This window comes from Cyprinus carpio, chromosome A6 (assembly GCF_018340385.1).
Source record: "Cyprinus carpio isolate SPL01 chromosome A6, ASM1834038v1, whole genome shotgun sequence".
NCBI lineage: Eukaryota > Metazoa > Chordata > Actinopteri > Cypriniformes > Cyprinidae > Cyprinus > Cyprinus carpio.
In genome coordinates, this window is record NC_056577.1 from 28,475,876 (window position 1) to 28,484,809 (window position 8,934).

At 35.1% G+C, this 8,934-nt stretch overlaps 1 protein-coding gene across 2 annotated transcripts in view; it reads right to left on the bottom strand.

Moving 5' to 3' along the window:
- Window positions 1-7,939, bottom strand: part of LOC109068037 (nerve growth factor-like) — a 17,300-nt gene extending 9,361 nt beyond the window's left edge. The window contains exon 1 of one of the 2 annotated variants that reach the window (XM_042758869.1): window positions 7,626-7,939. The gene's annotated coding sequence lies outside the window, so the exon portion shown is untranslated. The remainder of the gene's footprint in view (window positions 1-7,625) is intronic. The other variant, XM_042758868.1, reaches the window with a different exon arrangement.
- Window positions 7,940-8,934: the final 995 nt, after the last annotated feature.

Here is an 8,934-nt window from a genome sequence, read left to right on the forward strand (position 1 = left end):
TTACAAAACTCCATCAGACACTATTTTACAACATGATAACCCTACTGTCACAGTCATGTTCTGTTTTGGTTTCTGTTTCATTCCTTGTTTCCATTAACCTTACTTCTGTTTGTTCATTAGTTTCTGTGGTTACTGAATATGTTCACCTTTTCTGTTAATCATCCTCATTAGTTCTTCTTGTTATTTAATCCCAATGTTTCACTTTGTTCAGTGTTCAGTGTCATTTGTTGTTGCTTTATCTGTGTATCTACTCTGTATTCCTTAGATTTTGGATTAAAGACTATGTGTCCTTGTCTTAATGTGCGTGTAGTAACCACACCTGCCACCTACATGTTGTATTATTTTTATTTTTAAAAATATTTTTATTATTTTAATGATTTTTTAAAAAAACATATTTTTAGAAAAATATATATTTATATTTTTAATTTAACATTATTGTTTTTTTACCATATGAGAAATGATTTTCAATTGCATCAGATACTATTTCACACCTGAAAGTAATTATCATACATGATGCCACTACGAGTGATTAGTGCATGGCCTAATCAGTGTATTGTATAGTATGAGCTACCAAAAATATGGAGTCGAACAAGGATTTACCTCATAAGGAAAATAACTAGGAAATGCTTTTGTCTGAGAATCTTGTTGTTTTAGTAAATTTGCTTGCACAAAGACAGTCAGCTCTGACAACTCGATTCTTGGTGAGTTGATCAAAGGAATAACTGCACTGTATTGATGCTCCTGGCCAAGTGAATGTTTCTGAAGGACTGCATGCTGTTGGCTAGCTTCGGCTTGCTTGGAATCTAGAGCCCGAGATTTTCTCTTGTTTGCCCTCTGGACGTTATTTTGCAGAAGCTGTCTTTAAAAGCATAATAGCAGACAATTTAGACCAACTGTCAACTGTCCTATTTACTTGACACCCTTCCTGTTTTTCTCCTGTTTGCCAATTACTGAATTACTGCTACTGAGTAACTGTGGGGAAATTGCAGGCATGAAGGCAAAGATACCTAAATCTGACGGCTTCTGTCAGGCTATTTCAATCTAAAACAGATGTACTGGATCTTCTGACCAGAATCGGGAGGTCTTGGTAGATTTAGGAACAAGCTGAAATATTTTCCTTAGAGTAGTGGAATTAGACACTAAAAGGTCTCTGCACATCTTTTTAAGGCCTTATTTTTTATATTTGTGAATATATACAGAACCTTATTAATTCAAGCTGCTAATGTATTAATGTAAAATGTTCTTGTTGGTATAAAGCAGATTACAAATGTCAGGCTTTTCCGTTTCATAAAGACATGCAAAATGCAATCAGTTAAAGGCCTCCACATTAAGACTTATTAATTTAGCAGATATGACTGCTAGTTTGTTTCTGCTGTTGGGGAAAAACAATGTAATCGAAACTTTTTATCTGACAATTCTGATGCTTTTCCACACAATTCTGTTTTTTTTTTTTCTTGCATTTCTAATTAAAGTCTGAATTGTAGATATAAACCTGCTACTGTGAGAAAAAAGTCTGAATTGTGGGATAAAATTACTATTTTTTTATTCCATGGTGGAAACAAACTGCCAAGTGCGAGATGTAAACTCTGAGAAATAAAAAGTCAGAATCAGGAGACGTAAACTATTAAAATTCAGAATTGTGAAATAAAAGGTCGCAATTACCAATTTTTTTTTTTTTTACATTTTATTTCTGTAGTGGAAACAGAGTTCCATATTTATCCAAAGCAACTTAATGCAACAAATTAATGTAAAAATACACATGAACAGTGATTGCATTTTCTGAATCTAAATGTTTTAGCCCAAATAGTTCAGTGTCTTGTCTTTGAAAGCAGTGCAGAAGACCTTTGCCAAGACAAATGAAATACAGTATTTACATTGTTTCAAAACTTTTGGCAGGGGAGGAGCGACTTTACAAGCAAGTATGAATAAGGCTCTGGATGCCAGTAAAAGAGTAAAATGACATCAGGAACAGTTAAGTATGAATTGTTAATGGTCCTGAAATAAACACTTCAACATTCTAACCCTTGCAGTCACGAAAACAGCTCTCTCCATGAATGGAGAACACAGACACGAACGGTATTTAAAGAAACTGCTGCAGCATACAGGTTTCACCTGGACAGTCTCATCACTCGCTTTAAACCATGTTTGGTATCTGCTGTGACAGCGTACAGATGGACTGATGCATCTTTAGACTAATTATCATGGGTGGAGAACAGCAACTATTTCGGAATGCAGACATGGTACCTTTGGCCTTAGGAATTTGTGAGATTTGGCCTCAGACTTGTTTATGGCTACACTAGAAATATACCTTAGAAACAGACAAAGTTACTGGTCTCGGCAGCCAGTTCCACTGCACATGAACTAAACGACATTTCTGTATTATCTCTAAGCTGTCAAACTGTTTAAGACCACATCATTTTGGTCTGTGTGAAAATCTATATATGTTTTGCCCATATTTTGTTGAGGGCTTTTAATTTTAATTAAGTTAATTTATATATTACATAAAAGATAAATTAAAAATGATTATATTGTTATATAATACAATTATATACATTAAAAATCGTAGTGGTCCCACTACAACTCCAATAAACCCCTCACCTTGAACTGATTACTGGTCTCACCTTTTTTCAATCACGAAGACTATATAGGATGCACTCACACACACTCACTTTGCTGATTATTGTTAGCCTGTAGCGTCCCCTAGTTCCTGTGTTTCCCCTGTTTTCCTTGTTCCTTGTTGCCTTGCCTTGTTTTTGACCCTGGACAGTTTCCTTGTTTCTGATTGTTTGCTGCCTGCCCTGACCTTTGCCTGTTTATTGGATTACTCTTTTGTCTCACTCTGGATTGTAACCGTTTACTGTTGTACCTGTTAAAGCTGCATTTGGATCCTCAACCCCTTTGTCACGTTCCCCACATTATGATTTTTAATGTTAGTTTCTTCAAATTAAATGTTTCCGATTTAATTTATCTACATCAACCTTTGAGATCTCTTTCTTCACCCCTGACAACAGAGTGAATAGTAAAGTAATATCATCTATCAACAAGTCACAAGCGAAAACAAGCAAAAAATAAGGGCTGAGGATGTTGTGAATCTGTCATGATCAAACAGCCCCGCTTTGCTTTGTGGTGCACAAACCCTGAGCCGAGGCTGTGGTTAGTGCTCCTATGGCGAATCCCTACTCTAAATGTTTTCTTTACATCCCAGTTCCTCCCAGATGTTCTGATTTACACTGTGCTTCATGGTGGATGTATACAACTGTCTTCAGCCACTCTAAATATTGAAATTTGTTCCAGTGTTAGGATGGTGAAAATAAATCCTTGTCACATTCGAACCGATCATTCTTCAACAAGAAAAATAAACAGGGCTTAAAAGGTGCTGTAAGTGATTTCAGCTGTCTTGCTAACTTCCATCATCTTGCAAACTTCTACCATGTTGCCTCTCTCTAAAGACATGTCAGCAAGCTAAATGAAAGGTGGTCTGTAATACCTGGAGAAAGCTATTTGTTAGCAATCCCATTCATTTGAACGGCTCGGCTGCTGCATGCTCATCTGGAAAGTATGTGATTTGAAATCATCTTTGCTTATGGGCTAAATGCCATGTGGCTAATCACTCTGGAGCCACAGGAAATGAAGGCATGGCAACATTTATTGGTTGATTGCACGAACACAAAACGACTTTACCACTAAGACAAATGTGATTTCTCAGATAAAAGGGCCACTTTTTTTCCTGTGGTGTTCCAAGAAATTGCTTACAATATCTAAAATTAAAGCAGGAAATGTAAGACTGGTTCATAGGAACTGAAAAACCCCAGCATAAAAACATTTTATGACAGATGTGTGCGAGAAGGTGTAAACGCTGTCTTCCTGCAATAAACAAAACACTTCTCTTGTTATAAAGTGGTCTCATTGTTAAACCACATAAGAAATACTGATTTACAACCATTAAACAGCCACCTGCCAAGAAGAATCTGATCAATTTACTGTATTTGCCTAAAAAACTGGCTCTTAAAGTAGGAGTGATGGTTGAGCAGTGTAACGCTTTACACTATTTACACTGTGATATAGATACAGTGGCGACCAAAAATCCCCAAAAATTCTACAATTTAAAAATTAGAATGAAAACTTTATTCCATTAATCTATTAAAAAAATTATTATATTCTCCAATATGATTTGAGAATGTTGCCAAGAGCATCTTTTGCTCTTTTATATCTTTTGAATATAATTTGCTACTCAACATTGTAACATTGAAAACTAAATGGTTTGTCTTCCCCAGATATCATGGTCCATATAATTCTTTCCCTAAAGGTGCATTCCACTGACATCATTAACACTGAACAAGACATTACAGCAACTACAGTACGAGCTTGTTATGTCAGGTTTGAGAGCTAAAGAGAGTTCAAGTCCTTAAACACACAGCTCCCTGAAGCCACAGACTCTACCAGGTTGAAAAGAGTGAATGCGGCTGGCGGTGTTACAGGCCTGAGATAAAGGCCTCCAACACGTTCCAATAGTTTACAGAGCGCGGCATAAAAGGATGTGTCAGAGAATATTCCATGGGCATACACCTGAATCTCTGGAAACAATTTGGAGGAGAAATGGTAAATATGCTGTATAGTTTACATCAAAAATCAGATTCATAACAGTATGGGGACTAACGGCATACATTTAAAGCACTATTTATTGGAGTGCCATTGAATTGAAACCATGTGTAAGGACACTTTAAAGCTCTGTCTCTGTGTTCTTCAAAGTGAAAAGAGACAGAAATTACCCTTGCCTGTTACACTCTTCCTCGCTGATAACTCCCAAGAACACACATGAGTCCCATTTAGCACATGCTTGAAATTTATCACACGGTAAACAAAGTTTTTTCCTTCTGTGCCCCTTTAGTCTTTATTTCAAACACCTCTTGAAACCATTTTGACTTTGCAAATCCAGCTGTAAATTTCTATTTAGTCTGAGCTCAGATAATCACCTCTCGCTCTCTTGGTATTTGCTTTCACAGATTTTCTCACCCATTTCTCTTGTTATTCTTCAGGTAATCCCTGGCTCAAAGGAGGAAGGCCTAGGGTCATCACCAATAGCCCCCTCAAGGCTGACACCATAAACCTCTCTGAAAAGCTCAGGATGGTTGTGGGAAAGGGGGCAGGTGGACTAAAATCCCAAAGAGAGTGATGTATTGTGAGGGTTCGTGGCAAGACAGCAAGTTAAGTTTTCCCCTTTGTTCAGTCCTTGAATTTCAGGCTAAATGGAAAATGTTTTCCTTTTGCGAGAATGTGTGGGCAGATGTTAAAATTTGAAAGCCAATTTAAAAGTACCTGATTGGCCCCGATAAACATTTTATAACATACGGACAGAAGTTGGGAAGCAGCTTTTAATTTTACAACATCCACATACAAACCTAATTATGGTTTTCACTTGTCTTTAGAGTATTTAATTTTATTCGGAACTACTCAGAGTTCAATTTACCAAACTTACAGACACATTTTACAACCTAATTTGGTTCTTTAAAAAATGATTAAATCATGAAAAATTATCAAAAAGTTATCAATTTGAAGAAAAAAAATACTATATACTATGGTAAAAACAGCATATTGTGAAATATTATTACATTTTAAAATGATTTTTCTATTTTAAAATATAATTTATTTCTGTGATGGCAAAGCTGAATTTTCAGTATCATTACTCCAGTCTTCAGTGTCACATGATCCTTCAGAAATCATTCTAATATGCTGATTTGCTCCAGCATTTATTTGAGAGAAGATGTTTGAAACAATTTAAAATATTTACTGACACTTTTGATTAATTCAGTGCATCCTTCATGAATAAAAATATTCACTAACAAAAAATATTACTAACCCCAGACTTTTAAACAGTAGTGTCTCTTATTTAGCTCATACTGCTTCAAAACACCCAACATTTTAAATATTTGGCATCCATGTTTCTTGTTTACAATTGTGAGACACCAAACTGTTTCCATGCTAATCACTATGTCAACCATCTCAAATTCATAGTCCCCAAAGTGTGTGTGTATGTGACCTGGTAGCCCTAAAAAGCCTGTTGAGTAGGCCACTAGCACAGATCACTCGGCTTTGACAGGATCAGCTTCTCCTACCCAAACACTGTCCTTTCTAAAAGAGAAATGGCACAAGAACTTGGATCATCGTTAAAGGGCAAAAGACAATCTGTTGTGTTCAAAGTATGTAGCTGAATGTGTGTCAGATGTCTGGAGAACATCATGGTCCATGAGCCTGGCTTTCTATGTGGCAACTGGACAGAATAAACATCTGGCTAAACAGCGTGAAATGTAAGTTAGTTTAGAGACTTACAGTTAATACTTAAAGGGACAGTTCGCTCAAAAATGATACTTATGTCATTCCAAACCTGTGGATCAAACTCTGTGGAACACAAAAAGTGAATATTTGAAGAATATCCAGGCCACTATAATCAATATAATGAAAGTGAGGAGCAGACAAGCTCCAAAATGAAAAAAAGTACCATACAAGTCCATACTATATGACTAGTGCACTATACTAAAAAGTCTTCTGAAGTTATATGACAGTTTTGTATGAAGAACAGACAAATCAGTGATTTTAAATAATTCACTTAATATCTAATTATGTCAGTGTTGGCTTAAATTTTAGTCTGTAGCTACAGTTTGTTTCAAAAGACTTTAAATATAACACACAAGTCATATGAACTATACTTTTATGGTGCTTTTCCTTTTTGAAGCTCAGAAACACCAGCTCCCATTCATTATATTAGCACTGAAAAGTACCTTTTGTGTTCCATGGAAGAAAGAAAAGTTAATGAGTTTGGAATGACGTAAGGATGATTTTTATTTTATGGCATGTATTGTATGCAAGCTGCACCATCCTTACAAAAAGTCAGTGTGCCTCACAAGAATGCTAATGTTTCATGGCTTCTATGGGTATACTGTACCACACATATTATGCCTTGTAATGACTGGTACTCATGAATCAGTAATGAGTGATGTAGGTAACTGAGATGGCTGCAGTCATGTCTGCCTTACAACACAGAGAAAAATATTAAAAAACAAAACAACAACAACAACAAAGAGCTCTGAACGTTTGTCTACTTTCATGAAATGAAAAATATGGAAGGTATGACTGACCTGATGCTACATCCTCAGCAGTATATGACTGAAGGTAATATGAGTCATGTGTGAGAAGAGGTTTGTGCATGTGTGCTGCAGCTGAAAGCACTGCTCTGGCCGGTATCGCAATGGTAACCTGATGATCCTAAAGTTTAAAGGGAGGGAAGACCCTTTAAGCCCCCCAAAGATAGGACAAATAGCTTTGTTGGTTGCCCCTGAAGACTTAACTAAGCTACTCCCATGGATATTGTTGCAAACATACAATTACATGCATAAACTTTGTGCTCTAAAAATTTCACTTTTTTTTCTAAAGTATAGAGAGGAATATAAATTTTAGATAAAAATGAGAAGATTATACTGATCAGTTTAAGTCTAAAACTTAAGTGGACCAAGGTTCAGCTGAAAAATCAAGTTTGTTTTATCATTTTTATGGGCACAAATTACTTAACAGTTTATGAACACAACTTCACATGTAAAGTATTAAATGCATGCATTATCAAACTGTCCTACCTCTCTCCTCCTGTTCTTCACTCTGTATCACTTCAGAAAGTTAATAAGATGACGCCGTAATTATATATTTATGTTTCAATATTCCACTTTTGCTCCAATGTTTAATCCTGAATGTGGAAACAGAATGCTCTTGTCACCCAGTCCGAAGCAGCTCCTGTTGTTGAGAAATTGATTGCTGTGGTAGTTGGAGCCAGAAGTCCCCTGTCTTAGTGCCTCCTCTGTAGACAGGGAAGCCACAGGTCCTAAAACCTGACAGGTTCGAGCTTTTAGTTTATAATGGGAAGCAAGTCATTTTAACTTCTATAAGGTATGAGAGCCCATTAGTGCAACGAAATAAACAAATAAAAAGGGTAAATGCAACTTTTTATCTCTGAATTCTTTTCTCTAGCATTTCTGAGAATTTTATCTAAAAATAATTCTATAATTTATCTAGATATAGAATTTAAAAAATAATTCTATATCTCACAATTTTAAAAATAATTGCAAGATACAAACTCGCAATTCTGAACAAAACTCAGAATATCTTTTTATTCTGTGCTGGAAATAAAAGAATTGTGAGATGTCAACTCATAATTGAGAAAAAAAGTCAGAATTATGAGATTTAAATTGGCAATTTTGAGAAAAATTCATCTTTAATTTATTTCTCACAATTCTGAAACAATGTTCGAATCTTGATATATCAACTCAAGAAAAAAAAAATCTGAATTTAGATATAAAAAAATGTAATGACCTTTTTTTTTTTTTTTTTTTTTTTTTTTTTAATTTAGTAGGAGAAATGGGCTTCCATATAAAGGGACAGTTCACCCAAAAATGGAAATTCTGTCATTATTTACTCAGCTAGGTTGGTCAAAACCTGCATGAATTTCTTTCTTCTGAGATGTTTTGTGGAAAGACATGCTGCTCTTTTCCATGTAATGCTACAAAAAGCACAATAAAAGTAATTCATCCATCTCTTGGGCTATATTGCAAGGCTTCTAAATATGATATGCCATGCCATTAAGGAATGCACTAAAACTTGATTGTTACAAAAAAAAAAAAAAAATTAAAGTCAGCTCTACTACTAGCCATTAAAAGTGCAATGAATTTTTTTTCATGATGCAATCATTGCATGTTTTTACATACAACATTCCTTTTAAGCTGAAACCCCTTTTTTTGACTCAGAATTATTATTTTTATTTTTTTTATTTTTTTAGTATTATCAATTTCTGAGTGCAAAAAAAAAACAAAAAAAAAAAATTCTGAGTCAAAAAAAAAGGGGTTTCAGCTTAAAAGGAATGTTTTATGTAAAAACATGCAATGCATGCATCAT